The following is a 16376-nucleotide window of genomic DNA, read 5'->3' on the forward strand; positions in this document are numbered from 1 at the left end:
CTTATTCTGACACACTGAAGCCTGCCCCACGACATCTCAGAGGAAACAGTGGGTTTGCCATTTCATGTACACCTGCAAGACTGGAAGGGACAATCTGCAATCAGAAAGGGCAATTCCCCATCCAGGGTATAGCCAAGTGTTCCAGTTTGCCTACTGAACAGGCATCTTCTGTAAACAGAAGGCAAACAAGGCTTGTTGAATTCAGCTTAGCACAAACAGTGACTTTGCTGCTGCCACCAACCTGGCATCACCTGGTCAAAGCAGGCTGGAATGCAACTGCTGTTTGCAAAAACCCCAGAAACCACAGCCCCATGATGCAACCTGAAGGAAAAATGTGCTGCTGCTCAGTCCCAAAGCATCTACCCAGGCAGGGTGTTTGTCAGCTATGCACTTTTAGTTCCACGTCCAAGTTAGGCCTCCTCACCCTTGTGAAGCAGGAGGTATTTTGAGTCCCACTGTAGAAGCAATCCACTTAAGATGGAGTTTTAATGACTTCACTGATAGCACACAGGAAGCCTGCAGCTGAACACAGCTCAGTTTTCCACACTGAATCCTAGCACTTCATACAGGAGATAATCCAATCTGTGAAAAATCTGATGCTCTGTCAACCTTTTCCGGAAGTAAGAGCAACTTGTGACAGTAACGTTACAAAGCAAGAGTCCTGGCAAATGGAGGAGGGGCACCTGCCAAAAGGGCAGCTGCCCTTGCTTTATCCAATAGTGAAATCTGCACAGAAAGAGTTTAGTTTTTTAAAGAACCACCTTAAAAGCAACAATCCTGTGATATAAAGCAGCTTAAGTTTTATTAAAAGTCTGTCTATCCAAAGTAAATTAAAGAAAAAATCCAGGGGTAAAACCAAAATAAATGCAGCTCTGTGGTGTTACAGTTGTATTAGGAAAGTTAGCCTCTCCATGACTCCAAGTGCAAAACAGTCGCTCTTCAGAGATGGAGGTTCAGTGATCTCACGCAGGTTAGGAACTGATCCTCTTCTGGTAAAACCAAAATATTGACTGAAACACAACTTTCAAATTTGATCACTTTTTAATTTGGTGCAAATAAATGGCTTATTTCTCTCTTCTTCTAGCTTCCACATCAATCCAGCATTTTTCTTTCCCTTTCCTCAACTGCATGTCTCCGTGGCACCTATCAGTTTTCCTCTGTTCAAGCAGTATTCTCTGTTTTGATCAGCTACATTTTACCTGTAATACAGATTTTATGCAAGTTGTGGGAAAACCCAGCATCTCTAAGTCAATTTTAAATGCTTCAAAATAATAAAAATCACATTATTATAGGAAGCACAACTTAGGCATGCACACTTTATTTATATGGCATCAACATAAATAATTTAAACCACATGTGCAGTACAGATTCTTACAATTTTGATAAGATGTAGAACACACGTGCAGACACAAATGGGTTTGAGAGCTGCTTCATCCAGAAAGAAGAGTACTCCATCTACAAGGAGTGTTTATTTGAACACAGCTGCTGTTCTGATCTCCACCTGTGCATATTCAGAAGGATGCATATCTACACTTCCTTAAGAGTGTGTCTACAGCCATCTGAACTCCTGCCTATTTACATTCATCAGAAGCCTCTTTTTCACTCACTTCCTCAACATCCTCTGCAAGCAATAACTGTTGCACCTTAGCCCAAGTGTGCTTCAGCATCAGTGAACTGCTTCTAGCAAGTGCCCTACTCACCAGACAGGCAGCGTTGTGTATTGAAGTCATCAGTAAACCTTAAGAGGAATACCTGTGAATGGACCTACAAACAGCTTCACCACTTGTATTGGCTCTACAGACCCATCAGCAAAACAGTGACATCACCAGAGGCACAGAGGAAGAGCACAGCAGGCCATTAGGAAGAGAGGAGCCCCATTTCTCCTCACTTACACATGACTACATGTGCTAGCAGCACACTGATGGAAAGCTTTCTACACTGATCCCAACTACCAAGCCAAGGAATAATATTTATAAATTTTATGAATAATGTTTTTTTATTTATAATGTTGATATAAGCAGCAGTTAACCATTATATACTTATTTGCCCCCTTTACCATTCCATAAAAAGTACATGTAAAGCAGCCACCACAGGGATGTATTCTGGTACTTGGAAGCTGGCAAAGAAAGAGAGTTGTATTTAACCAGACAAACAAACAACGTCATGGGAGAAAAAAAATAAAGAAAGGTATAATTCAGCATTTATATGCATAGAAATAAAGCCTTGTAACATCAGACTGCAAAGTCCTGTTTTAAATTAAGCTTAAGTTTATTGTGTGTCCCTGCCTGATATATAACATTTTTCAATTTTGCAAGCTCATTAGCCCTTTTGTTTGACTTTAGTGGCCCTGATACCACCTAGCCAAGTACCCTTTCCAGTTACCTCACAGGGTACTCCCAGGTGTCTGGAACGACTGAAAATCAGCAATGAGAACATTTTATCCTTCAGCTTGCCTCTAAACTGTATTTATATGAGATTACATTTGCTCTCCATTTTGTCATCCTCACACAGCAGCAGATGGCACGAGCAGCTCTGCTCAGTATCAGCACTACAGGCATGGATTTTGGACAGAAGACAAGTTTTCTCAGTCTCAGAAAGCAGTTTGGAGTGGTCAGAGTGAAGGGGGAAATAGATTTTAAAGGTATGTGTTCTGCTCCACTCTTGAGATCATAGCAGGAGCAATAGGTCTTCCTGGCCACACACAGTGCAGAAAGTTTGTGCATAAAAGACTGAGCTTAAAATCAGCACATTTGTAATTGACAAGGTGCCTACATTTGTTGCTTTACTGAAAACTCTGAAAATAATGACAAGTCAGAGAGAAAAAAAAATGGTACACAACATCCTCACCTCATCCATAACATGAGAAACAAGCAATCATTTGCAGCAAGAAAAGCAAATCAGCTCAAACTGTCAGTACAGCTCCATTGGGAAATAAAAAAAAAAAAAAAACCAAAAAAAAAACCAAAAAAAAAAAAAAAACCCACAAAAAAAAAAACCTAAGGCTTTTTGGAGGGATGCACAAAATGAGAAGAACCAAGGGTTCATCAAATACCACTTTACTTCGTTAACAAAAATAAAGAGCAAAGTAAAAGAGTGCTGCTGTATGTACTGAACAGAGAAATCATGATCTCAAAGGTATTTCTGACAAGTGTGTAGGTGCATCTATTGTTCCAAAATCCCAAATGTCAAGTTAAGCCACGTTCAGCAAGTGTGTATGGATAAGAGATGAAGAACATGAATGTGTTGAAGGAAGCAGCCATAAAAGCAGCTCAACAAGAGATACTCAACCCGACTAGCACTGAACTAATACCTGAGCACAATAAATGATGAGATGATCACACTCAGGCTCTACATGAAGAAGTAATCTGAAATAGAGCAGAGTTCATTTTTATCACCTGCATTTCAGACAGTCCTCCTGAGTCAGCCCACCTAAAATGACAGAAGCCCTCTGAAAACACACACTGAAAGGACACTTGTTTCCTGTGCAGCTTTTCAGGCAAGTTTGTGGCAAGTAGATTCTGAGTCAAAGAATTGCCATGGGGTTGGAGCAAAACATCAGATTCAGACATCAGTTTGTAGAAACCCTGAAAACATACCACTATATATAAAAATAATTTATCTTATTAGAAGTTATTCTGAATCCTAGGCAAGTTCTAATGTTACTTCATTCTGCTTAAAGCTTCCCCTGCTTTCAACTCCAAAGGTTCTTTGCTTTATGTACTAAGTTGTTGTACACCATCCTACAGTACCCTGTTTCAGTGAGGATGAAACAGCCCCCAAACAGTTCCTTTCCTACAGATCTCATTCCAGTGGAGTAAAAAACCACCATGGCACAGCCTCAGGAGGGAGAGGGTTTCCCTCGTCCCAATTTGCAAAACAATATACTTGGCACTGCTATATACAGGAACAATAAACTGGAAAATATTTGCAAATAAAGAGCTCAAATCCATTACCCTCATAAACTGTCTTCTATAGAGACAAAGTCTGCTTAGCAAAAGCCTAGCAATAGCTCCAGGTGACACTGAGGCTGGAGTGACACAAAAAATCTGTGTCAGCAAGGGTGAAATCCCTTTTGTTCTTCCGGTGGGGAAAAGGGTGAGAAGAAAACACAAATGACTGAAGGTGTGACAGTGAAGCTAATGCATTTATAATTTTGAGTGCCCAAAAATGTCTTTCAACTCCTGCATCTCACCAAGCAAGTCAAAGGAAGAAACCTTATTAAGCAGAGTACCTGCTGATGGGCTGCGCGGGTGCTCACAGGACACTGTAAGGATTGAGATGTTGAATTTCTACCATTGCAGCTGCTGTTAGTTCCTTCCCAGAGATAATGCAAGTGACAATTTCATCTCACAATTTACCATTCCTTTTTTTTTCTTGCCCTAATTTTAAAGTTTAGCTAGGCTGCTCTCCAGGAAAGCATTAATGCAATATGCATTTGATACAGAAAAGCTAAAATGAAAGACTCCTGTTCTTTCTTTTCCTCCCCCAAATACACTGGACCTCAAGCTTCATATAAAGAGGTAACACTTCTAAAACTTGGCTAAGAAGTTCTCCCCAGGGATTGCTTAACATATTGAGAACTACTTGTTACATATATACAGAACTCTCCCTGTAAGTTTTACAACACAACTACTGTTTCTACAGACTTGGGTAAATATGGCATGGAAAATTAAATCCTAATTGCAAATTGGCACAAAACTCTGGGCTAAGGAGTCAAAGGTGTAATCAGCACAGGAAAGGAGGGTATCTGTGGCAGCAGTGTTATTGGTCAGGACTCTATCTATGCTTGGGTGGGAAAGGCACAGAAGGAAAAAGGGGAGATGCTGGGAGTGAACTTGCAGAGTTTTCCCAGACAGATGGAGAAACACAAAGGAAATAAAAGATTCCCTCCTTTTTGGTGCTAAGAATGGCTTCATTTCAGTACAGTAAATGATTTTATCTGGCAATGCCACATTTAGATGACAGCACAAGGAAAAAAACAATTCATGAAATAAGCATGAAATTTATTCTATGAGATTTTTTTTCCCCAGGCATGCATTACAAAATATAACACCCAGAGCTTACATTATGTAATGAGAAACTATTTGTTGTAATTCCTGGCATTTACAGAATAACTCCTTAGCTACTACTTCTGAAGAGCAGGACCACAAAATCCAGACATCACAAAATTAACTTGCTTCATGCCCAGACTGGTGCAAATTTGTATTCCACACTCAACTCAACACAGAGATGCTTCATCCAAGCTAATTTGATTTCTTAATACTGCTCAGACGCAGCACAGATTTAGCCATATAAACAATGTCATAAAGTTCCTAACCTACAGCCTGAAATAGTTCAAATTTATTATCCTGGTGAAGAAGTTTCCAGCCGGTGCTCAGCAAAGGCGTGAGTACAAGTAGTGTTTGCGCTGGGGCAGCGCAGCCCGGAGGAGGGGCCACTTCCCAGTAAAACCTGTTTGGTCAGCGTGTGCTGGACATGGACACTGGGATCCACACACACACCAGGGCTTTGGCACAGCTCAAGCCACACTGCTGCTGTTTCAAAACAGTTGTGGAAGTAAAACCGTGAAGATCTTGCCTCTGAGGAATCCTCAAACCTCACATACTGCTAGGTATTTCAAGCCACTTGAAAACATTAACAATTCTTATTCAGCATGTTAAATGAGAGATGTGCAAATTTACTGGGGAAAAAAAAACTCTGAAATTTTATAGGACAATTCCTGACACTTGGAACCCATAGCACCCTCAGAACAGAGTCTTGGCTTGCCTGCAAGAGAGCTCGGCTGCATGTGGGACATAAATACTTACATAGCTATGGCCACACAAAACTGCACAGCATGGGTAGCCTGTTTAGTGTTTTCCTAAAACTTCTTACACAAATACAGCCAGTTTTCATGCTCTGATTTTCTGAAGAAAATGGCTTCAGAGCTATTCACTTACCCATTTGATTTGAATACTTTGATGGTATAGAACTTCCAGCATTTTACAAAACCCAGTATGATCATATATGGTCTTGAGACTAGCCCTCTCCTACAAATTCTGGACAGATTTGAACAAAGAGTGGCAGAATAATACAATATAAGGTTAAGGCTACCATACATATTTTTTCGAGGAAATTTATGGAAAACATCACTTCTTTATACATAGATAATACAAAAGATAAGTACTTGAATTATCTCAAACCATCACAAGATTCCATTTTAGGCTCAGAATATTTGAGAGCTATTATAAAAAAAAAAACCTCCTGGAAGCCTACAGAGGTCATGAAAGGGTCTACTTATAACAGAATTGTCTTCCAAACTTCAGCTAGATTATCAGTCTACATAACAAGTATTACTGTGACAGGCACTGCTGAAACACCATAAAGTAAGGAAATTAACCCAACTATCATCTGATTAAGGAACAAGTTAGAATATACAGTGGAATAGCCCTGACTTTAAGCCAATCATGGAGAGATGTGGGTTTAAATTAACACCATTAAACACAAGTCTGTCATTGAGCAACACTGGTGTATAGCTTTTCTGATGCTGTCCTGCTTTAAATTTCCATTTTGACTAGAATTTGTTCAATGGTTACATTTACACCTTTTCCCCCATAGTCCATTACAACACTTGAATGGATGTTTATTTACTAGGAAACAAAAGCACTGGCTGACAGAAAAGCTTTGCTGTTCTGGTTAGACAAGATTGCCATTTGTCATGTTTAAGTAATGCAGTAAGAAAATTAGCCTTGCCTGCTCTCAGACAAAAGAAAAGTCACACTTAAGGTACTGGAAGAAACTGAGGAAAGGATACTACTGTGTCTACCAATACTATTCTGTATGAACTTTGCCAAGTCTCTTCCCCCCTTCCATAGCCATAATCAAAGAAATTACTATAATCTACATTTTGCATTTCTTGCTTTGCATACTTTTCCTAAACTACTTGCTTTCAGGACTTTGTCAATATCAGTATGTACTGAGACTACAGGATCAATGGGTAATTATGTCAAACTACTGTAATTCCTACTTAGCTACTGAGAAATTCCATTACTGTGAACATAGCAAAGACATCTTTTGCAAATACTTGATGAAAATTGCTTCATGACTGGGAAGAGGCACGGAAGCTGCAGTGTTACTGCAAGGATGTACAGGCAGGTAAGGGATATATATATGTATATAAATTATACCTAAATTCAGTGATAACACAGTACTTAAAAGTATTTTCACATTTTTCTAGGCTTCTCACTGGGGAGGGGAAAGCAAACACTAGGAGATGTATTCACCCTGCATCTTGAGCTACTTCTACACTTTGAAGGAACATTACGTGCATCAAGGAAATGTGCTCCAACACACAGTAAGTGAACCTTTCCCTTTCAATGTTCTGTTCTAAAAATTGTTTGAAACTGGGGAAAATACACACTGTTCTACTATGCAAATAGCAACTTCGCTGTATAATTATAGTGCATTTTGCTGAGAATTGCATCATGACTAGAATACTACCAAGAGGGCAAACATGTAACCACTATTCTTAGTTTGTTAGAAAATTTTCCCCATAATACATAAACACATACACACCCGGTCTTGGGCAGCACCATCAATCTTTTCATTGTCTTTAGTAAAGGAGCAGCTATTTTTCATTACAGTAGCTTTATTTTTATTAATGTTATGAAGCAGGTATTAAATTTTCTCCTTCAGTTTTCTTCATTGTTATTCTTCCCTTGTCTTTACCACAGTTGCCTAAACTTTCTGTACTGGCATGCTGATTAAAAAAAATTCTTAAAATTTCAGTAAAAGAATTAACTTATAGATGTGTATTGAACAGAAGAAGAGTGTCAAGGATTCTCCTGATGTTTTGTTAAAATGAATGTGTGCACAGCTGACAAAAGCATAAATAGAATGTATTAACAGGATCGCACACACTAACCAGAAGCAGCAAAACTAAAACATAGCCAGTTATTGAAAATATCATCAGAATTTCACAAGCTCCTCCAATGTTGACCAGAAGTATGAACCATGCAAAATTCCTCTGAACAGATGCAGCCTTATAGAATTTTAATTCTAGACATATCTCTGACAAAGAGTCAGCCAGTTTAGGGTAACCACACCTGAGCAAGTCACGTTAAAAGAAGAGACACAACAGCTAAGAATTAAGGAGTTCAAAAGCTAACACTGGTATACTGAGTCCATATTCAAGCATCTGATTGATTATATGTCAGAATTCAGTTTTTCATTTCTTGGCCTGAAGGGTACTAAAATACAGAATATATTCTGCTCCCAAATGTTCCCCTACAGGCTTAGTGTTAAAACAAAAAGGGCATGGTATTCTAACTACTCTACAAGGTAAAATAAATCCCTTATTTTCTTCCCAACACACGTTCCATTTTTATAGAAAGAACAAATGGTCAATGAAATTTGTGAAAATAACTACTTTATCGTAATACAATATACTTGTTGCTTTTAATGACACAACATTCAAAACATTGCTACTGCTGTTTCTGAATGTAGTAAAATATTTTATTCCACAAATTAGGCTTTGCTTGCATATGCAAGTTGTTAATGTGTATTTGGAACTTAACCAGAGCTATAGTGCTTGTATGGTGATTCATGTATGAGGGATTTTGTTTCTTGTCTTTTCCTATGAACAAATTCATAATGAAAATGATAAAAACATACCTAGCTGAAGTCAGTATTCATATCCATCACAATGTGGGTGCATATCAAAACATAGAACAGACAGAAGTCATACCACTGAGAAGTCACATCCTGTTGCCAACCCAGGCACGGACAGACACCCAGTGCCCTGTAACCCCAGGCCTCTCCACAGCCCATCAGATCCTTTTGGTGTGCCTGATGGAAGAGGGAAGGTCTAGGGCAGGAACGGTCTAGTGTTAAAGAAGATGTTTACTTCCCACCCCAAAGAAAAGGGATGAATAACTATGCTTCACTGTGCAAGGACTCAGAGAGTCCTTTGGAAAACAAGCCTCCTCAGACAAAATTTTATCTTTTAAACAGCCAGTTGGAAAGGGAATGATGTAGCATGGATTCAGCTGGTAGCAACAAGCAGGTAATGTACAACTCCTCTGATCTTTCACCTCACATGGCTACTGCTTTGTCTTCACCAATAATGGTTTGCTGGGGGACAGCAGTTTTCAAGAAAAGACAAAATGTGCAGGACTTAGCTTAAAATTCATACAGAGACAAGATCTGTCAGGTATAGTCAGCATTGCATGCCCCTTCATGTGGTTGAGTTGAACTGTTTTAACCTTGTAGATAAAATCAAAAGTTGTGTCCCCACTATGGTTTTTACAGCTTACATATTCTAATTATTTCACAATGAAAATACACATTTTTTTGATTGAAGAGAGTATTTTGCCTACATCAATACAGCAAAATAGCAAAGAGCTGCTACTGCAGACACAGCACTTCTGAGGAAACCTGTGCACTGCACACATTTTAAAATCACCTCTCACCCATGCCTCTGAGCTGTCCAAGTAAGACAAGCTACACTGGTAAAAAAAACACATTTTGCCAATAAGTACACTTGACTTTGTTCCAGTGCAGGTGTACTCTCAAAAACCTTCTTCATACCCCAACCAACAATGCCAGAAGACATTTGGAGCGGTGACAAGACTTAAACGGGTAACGCCCAACTTTTCCACCCAGTGATTCACACGTTTCCTCCAGTGGCATGCCAGGCTCCTACACCACAGAACCCACCCAGTGCTTCCCTGAAAAGCCTGATTTACTGGGATTGCACAAATCAAAGGTACTGCACGTGCAGGGGATGATTCAGCTGCCTACCTGCTGCTCAGGAGCCCACAGAAGACGGCAGCCAAGGCAGGGTGGCTGCCCCATGTCCAGAGGTTCTTTCCAGGGGCCTTTGGGCAATCAGGTCCAGGCCACACTGAGCTCCCACACCCGGGGATGCTCGGGTACACTTCATGCCAGCACACCACAGTGACCAGAATGGTTCTGGGGTCAGAACCAGCCTTCAGTTCTTGTCTGCCTCCCAAAGCTTCATTAGCCTAAAACTTCAAAGCTTCATTAGCCTAAAACATACCTCCCAGAAAGGCATCTGGTTTCAACTTTTATATTTGACAAGGAAGAAAAAAATCAGTTATTTTTGCAGTAATTTGTTTCAATGGCTGATCACAACCACTGTTAAGCCACATGTCCTTTGAATATTTAAAACCTCCTTCTTTTAACATCCATATTTCCAATTATGATTGCCATCCTTTCTCTGTTACAGCTTTCTTCTCCCTTTCTTTAAACTTCATCAGTTAGATATTATCTTTACCTCTTGATCTTCTGAGTAATTTTTTAAAAATCTCCTTATGCCTCATTATTAGAAAGCTTTTTTCCCAGTCTTTAAATACTGCAGGTCTTTTCCACCTTTCTAATTTAGAAGGTATTGAAGTGCCTACTCAAAACAGTGAAAGCATAACTGCTCAAAAGATCTGGAGCTCTCCTAAAATCTTAATAGGGATGAACAAGCACACAAAATTTCATCTGGCTCTCCATTCCCCAAAAAATTAAATAACCTCTTGAAAGTTTTAAATGTTTTATGTTTCTAATATTTAGAAGTTCAGAGATTATTCGCATCTCAAGTCAACAGAAAGTATGCTACTTCTCATTATTTCATCAAGGAAAGAAAAAGCTATTATATCATCAATTTATTTACATTATCCAGAGAGAAGAGTTATAAATGTAACTCCTGTTTTATAAATATTTAATCAGCTTAGTAACAATTAGAATAATTTCATTCCATATGGGTTATGCTACCTTTGATTAAAAACCTCAAGCAGAAAAGAAAATATTGTTCTTCTTGTAATCTCTTTTTTTTCCCCTTTGTCACCCACAACCATAGAGATGGAAATCACAGCACAATCATTCAAAATTAGGTTGTAAGAAATAAATGGAGAGCACACAGCAAAAATATTATATCCTCCTTCCATATAAAATTATCACTGTGCTGCTTCCTCTGTAATCCTTGAACACCCTTGAGCAAAGAGCAGTTCTTGATTCGAGCCAAATTATCTGACCCAAGGGACCGTGTTGAGAACATGATACAGCCTAAAACTGGAATGAGTTGTGTCTTATCATCTGCTAATGTGACCATTAGCGTGGAAAGCCACTCAGCTCCACTTTACTTCCTTCCTTATTCTTCCTTTCTTACAGTCAGAAAGGGAAAATGCCTTCTCCCATCCCATACGAGGAACATACTCAGAAAGCAGCAGTGAGAGACCCAAGTAAGTCGTGCCCCCTGATTCCTTCAATATTGTCCCTTGTCTCACTTTAAAAAATGCTACTTTAAGATATAGAACTCAGGAAAGATAACCAACCACATCTGAACTTGCTGAAAAACATGACCCACCCTCACCCTCCCCCTCCCCATAAACACACTCCGGATCATTGAGGTACTTGATGGATGAGAAACCCAAGGTTTATGCAAGTCAGAGCTCGCAGACATTTCCAAACTTCAACATGTTACACCTCTACTAAAAGTGAAAGCTGCAGTTTACCCTCTCCAGGGCTTCATTTACTGCCTCATTTCTAATTCCAGACCATCCGTTTCCAGCAAAACTTGAAAAAGCCCGTGCTCTCTCCCCATGCAACAAAGGAAGCCAGGTTTTCCTCCTGTACTGTAGACATGTGCTTTTGTACAACAACTTCTGTTAGCAGATTGTTGCTTAAGAGAAACAGACTGGCAGTGAGAAACAGCTCAGCAGCTCGGCATTTGTTCTACTTGTGTAACACTTCACAAACAGCCTTGCATTTCCATGAAGGCAACAAACAACTGCTCTGTACACATACAAATATTAAATAATCCAAGAGCTGCAATGCTGTTCAAAAATTGGCAGAATGGATACAGAGAAATAAAACCCGATTCACATTCTCATGCCTTAAGACCTAGGAGTGAAATTGAGTGAAATCCTTGCAAAGAATTTTGCAAAGATGTAGTGCCCAGTGTGGGCAACCACATCAGTTCCCATAAAAGAGAGTGATAAGACCATACACAGAGCAAAACCACACATATCTACCACTGGCCCAAGGTGCCAGGACATAGTGTTAAGTACTGCTGTTGGAGGAAGTCAGAAGTGCTCCAGAACACAGGAAAACACTTGGAGAAATAGAAGGCTGGGACTTGAGAATGGAGAGGTGCAATCCAAGCAGAGCTGTTCAGGCACACTCATGTGTCAAGAGAACAATGAGAAAACACGGCGGTTGTGGCTCACCATGGTTGATGATTACCAAAAAACCAATAATCTCCTCACAGTCTTGCAGTTTTCTGATCACCCTTTGAAGGATCACTCTAAGCAGTAAAAACAAAGAAAATCAAGCCTGAGCATTAAGTCTGAAACTTGAAAGGTATAAAAATCTGAAGAATGTATTTGGGACAACTAGGGAATTACATTCCTACATATGAGATGAAGCACGGTCTGAAACACTTTGTAAGTATTTTTTAATCCTCAGAGAGCTAGCTGTCTGTTTTGAAATTGTATTGCCATATCCCAGTATGCACTTGGAGGGGAGCAGACAAATTATAATTAGTTTATAAGAACATGACAATAAAAATATTTAACCTGTATTATAACATAGTTTGTAACACAAACTGCCTCTTCATTATACTTATTCATGCTATAGAACAGATTTATTATTTATATTTATCAGATTTACTATGATATTTACTACTGATAAACTATTCTGTGCATACAGAAGTGGAAATTCATACTTTTTATTTCCTATTCAGAGTGCCATGGTAGCAAAGTTGAAAACTCTCCAAGTCTGAGCACCAAGATGTTTCCTATTACCATCCGAGTAGCAGTTGCATCTGGATTGTTTTCCTTATCTTCTGCTAATAGGCCCATCAATGTCATGCCACATGACTCAGATATAACACTCTCCAGGAGCCAGTTCTGTTTAACAGGTGATTAAGGACACACCTCGTGACTCAGAATAACATCAGCCCATTGTGAGATGCTCTGCCCAGGGGGAGAAGCTAGGCATTCCCACCTGGATAAATCCAGGGATTTCTAGACAGAAAGGCAGCCTTTCCATAGGTTTCTGAGAAGACACAGCAACCACATCTGCCACTCCAAGAGGACTGCAGCCACTCCAATTTGGACTGCTACCAGCACGCTGGCAAAAGGGGTGTCAGGTTGTATTCTGACTTTGTCAGTGGTCTTCCTTTTGTATCATTGCATGTATTTTTGTCCTTTTTTTCCCCTTTTCCCATTAAATTGTATTTCTGATTTAGAGTCTCTCACTGGTTTTAAATGGGAACTGATGATTCCAAGACCACATTCTGAAAAACCCAAACCCTTACTTTTCTTGAACCATTTTTAGGAGAGCTCATTCATAGGACTTCTCTAATACACAGTGACACACTATTATTTGCCCCTTATCTGACCATTGTGACTCCATCTGTTGATCACATACTGCATTACTGACTGCACAATTCTCCACCAGAGAGCAAAATTATGGGTTTTTTTACTTCAAAGAAGAGCATCAAGAAGAGATGTGAACTCTTAACTTGGATGAAATTGGCTCCATGAAAGTAAAATTTATTTTTGTAAACACCGTAGCAGTAGATTTGACTAAAGCACAGCAGCCTCAATTTGTACTATCTTAAACTGGAATGCTGAAATAGGAATAATGTTCAAAATTTAAGGTGGGAAAAGGCTGAAGCTACTCTTGTTCACAGAATATGGGACAGAAATGGCATAGCTGTTAAAATCTAAACTAATTGACTTGGTTTTGGAGAAACATAACTGATATCCCTCCAAGTCTTCTCCGAAAGAAAAATCATTCTGTTGCTATCCTGTACATTTTTACTGTCCTTACAAATTTATTAGCATTGCAGTTGGAGAAGGCTGCAGCTACTTTGTATATGGCTTAGGTACATGTTCCTGCTCTGCCACTGTTCCTTGTAAAACTTACCCTCAAGCTAAATAGCCTGTGACAAAAATTAATCCATAAAACTGAAAACAAGGGATTTGGAAAAAGAGCCTGGAAGAAAAGGGGGAAAATAATGAAAATTTTTCTACATTTCAAAGCCTGGGTTGAAGTGGCCTAATAAAACCACACATCCAGCTCTTTCTGTCACCTCTTAGCTGGTTTCTGCCTGATACAAATGTGCAAGTAGATCCTGATGGGATGGGCAGTGGAAGAAGGGGCTGTTTCCCCAGGGACCAGCCAAGGGGCTCTCGGGAGGCTGCCAGCTGCCGTGGTCACCAGTCACTGCCTGGCTTTTGTTTTTCAGAACAGGGAGAAAACATTTCCCCCCTCCCTTGTCTGGGAAACAGGAAACACATTCTTATAAAGACTCTCTCACATACAGACTGGGCAGGAAAAAGGTGGAGTTTGGCAACATTAAGATTTGTTTTTCAAATGCAGATTAGTAATTATTGTAAGGTAAGCGACAGGATGGCTGGGCTTACTAATGTTTACTCACCCTGGTGCTGCTGTTTTCAAATATATTTATATTTCATGCAGACTTACCCATAAATGTAAAAATCAGTTATTTTTACCTGAGTTTTTTACCTGAGTGAGACCCTTGCACAGACTCTATTTACCTTTACAATGCAACAAATATATATGCAAATAAATGCAACAAATATAAATAAATGTTTTTTTTTTCAATAACTGTACAAGTTAATTTGTTCTTATGAGCCCTATAAAGTGGCTAGACATTTTTATCCATGTTTTACAAAGTATGCTGTTTCAAGTGGAGAATACAGCTCTCCAGAGCACAGGAAAGTTCTACACCTCCACTTCAGAAACCATACATCAGTAGTAATATTGTCTTTAGCTCAGGGAGGGAAAAAAAATCATTAAGACAGAAATGTGTGTGGGTTTTCTAGGAAGGTCACTCACTTGTTAATAAATCTGTGTGTTTGAAAGGACAGATCTTGTTGATCAAATGTGCATCAGGAACACATATTAAAAATAAGTAACAGAAAAATAAAAACCCACCAAGATGTTGATTTGACACTATTTGTTATGAGCTACCCAAGGAAAAAAAGTCCTAAAATAGCCTCATTGCATCACATACTACGTTTGAGGTGTTACTCACCTTTGCAGGAAGCACCTAACATCCAGACTGCTCAGTATTACAGTGCTAATCTGGATGGGAATCCACCTCTCTTTTCTTCAGAAGTCATATTCCAACCATTGAGAATTTTTTTTTTTTAGTAAAAAAATTAAATGAACCTGCAAAAAAACCTGATTTCTTTCAGTTCCTACACAGGTACCTAAGCTTGTGCTTGTCAAAGTCAGACTCAACAGCCTTTTAGAGCTTAGAAAAAAAAAAAATTTAGTAACCCTAAGTGCAGTGTCTTGAGCATATTACAAAACACAGCACTTAACCCCATAAAAATATTTAAATATGTAGTCAGTGTAATACCTCTTCAGTGTTCTGTGAGCCATCACTCATTACAAAAATCTTCTCACAGTGTCCATGAAATCAAATTATAATGAAAAAAGTATTAAATGCCCCAGAGAAAATGCCTTGTTACTGTATCTTGAATACATCCATAATTAAAACCAACTGCAAAGGCAAACACTTGTCTGAAAAATAATGTGCTCAACACCTTTGAGTAATGTAGCTGCATGATTGCTGTGAACTAAAGCACCCAAACCAATAACAGGCACAGAGTCAGCAGCAGTGGTGCTGCAGCTCTCCCTCATTCAGCAGGAGCCTCTTGCCAATGCATGAAGTTCCTAATCCTTAGCACCCTGTGGCATCACTGTTGTTCTTTCCCACATAGATGAAGTGTAAAAACTCCCATTTTCTTTTAGATAAGCTGGCAGCACTAAGCAAAGTGATGGTGTATGCTGCATTGTTGCTAGGACACAGCCCTGGGAATTGGAGACTTTAAAAAAATCATTACCAGGTTTTGGTTTTGCTTTGTCTTCCTTAGCTTAAAAGGGGACCGTATTCAAGAGTCCCCTCAAGACAGCTACAAGGAAAGAAACTTCAATTTACATCATCATTTTTATAGGTATGGTTTGACAGTGGGCATGGGAAGAAAGCATGCTCCCATTCTCTTTTAATGGAAAGCCTGAATTCACTGAAAAATGCTTTTTAAATAGTTACATTTAATACAGTTATTCATTATCCTTTCACAGCAACAACCCATTAAAAAACCTCTAGTCCTCAGACCATCTTAGGGGGAAGAAGCAGAAATAAGCTCTCCAGTGCATATCAAGCTTCTGTATCTGCAATTCACAGTAAATGGTATAAAAGCTGACAGTTAACTAATGAGCTATAAATTTGGCTGTGAATAGTTCTGGTGTAAAACAGATAAATTATATGGCTAGTTTTAGTGGGCACTTCTTACCCTGCAGATATACCACTTTCATTATAAGCCCTAACCACAGTACGTACTCCAGAA

General features: G+C 39.2%; 1 protein-coding gene across 2 annotated transcripts in view; it reads right to left on the minus strand.

Annotated features, from left to right (window-relative positions):
* MOB2 (MOB kinase activator 2) overlaps positions 1-16376 on the minus strand; it is a 110123-nt gene that overhangs the window by 30718 nt on the left and 63029 nt on the right. The gene's annotated exons all lie outside the window — the stretch shown is intronic.

Source organism: Vidua chalybeata, chromosome 6, assembly GCF_026979565.1.
Source record: "Vidua chalybeata isolate OUT-0048 chromosome 6, bVidCha1 merged haplotype, whole genome shotgun sequence".
NCBI lineage: Eukaryota > Metazoa > Chordata > Aves > Passeriformes > Viduidae > Vidua > Vidua chalybeata.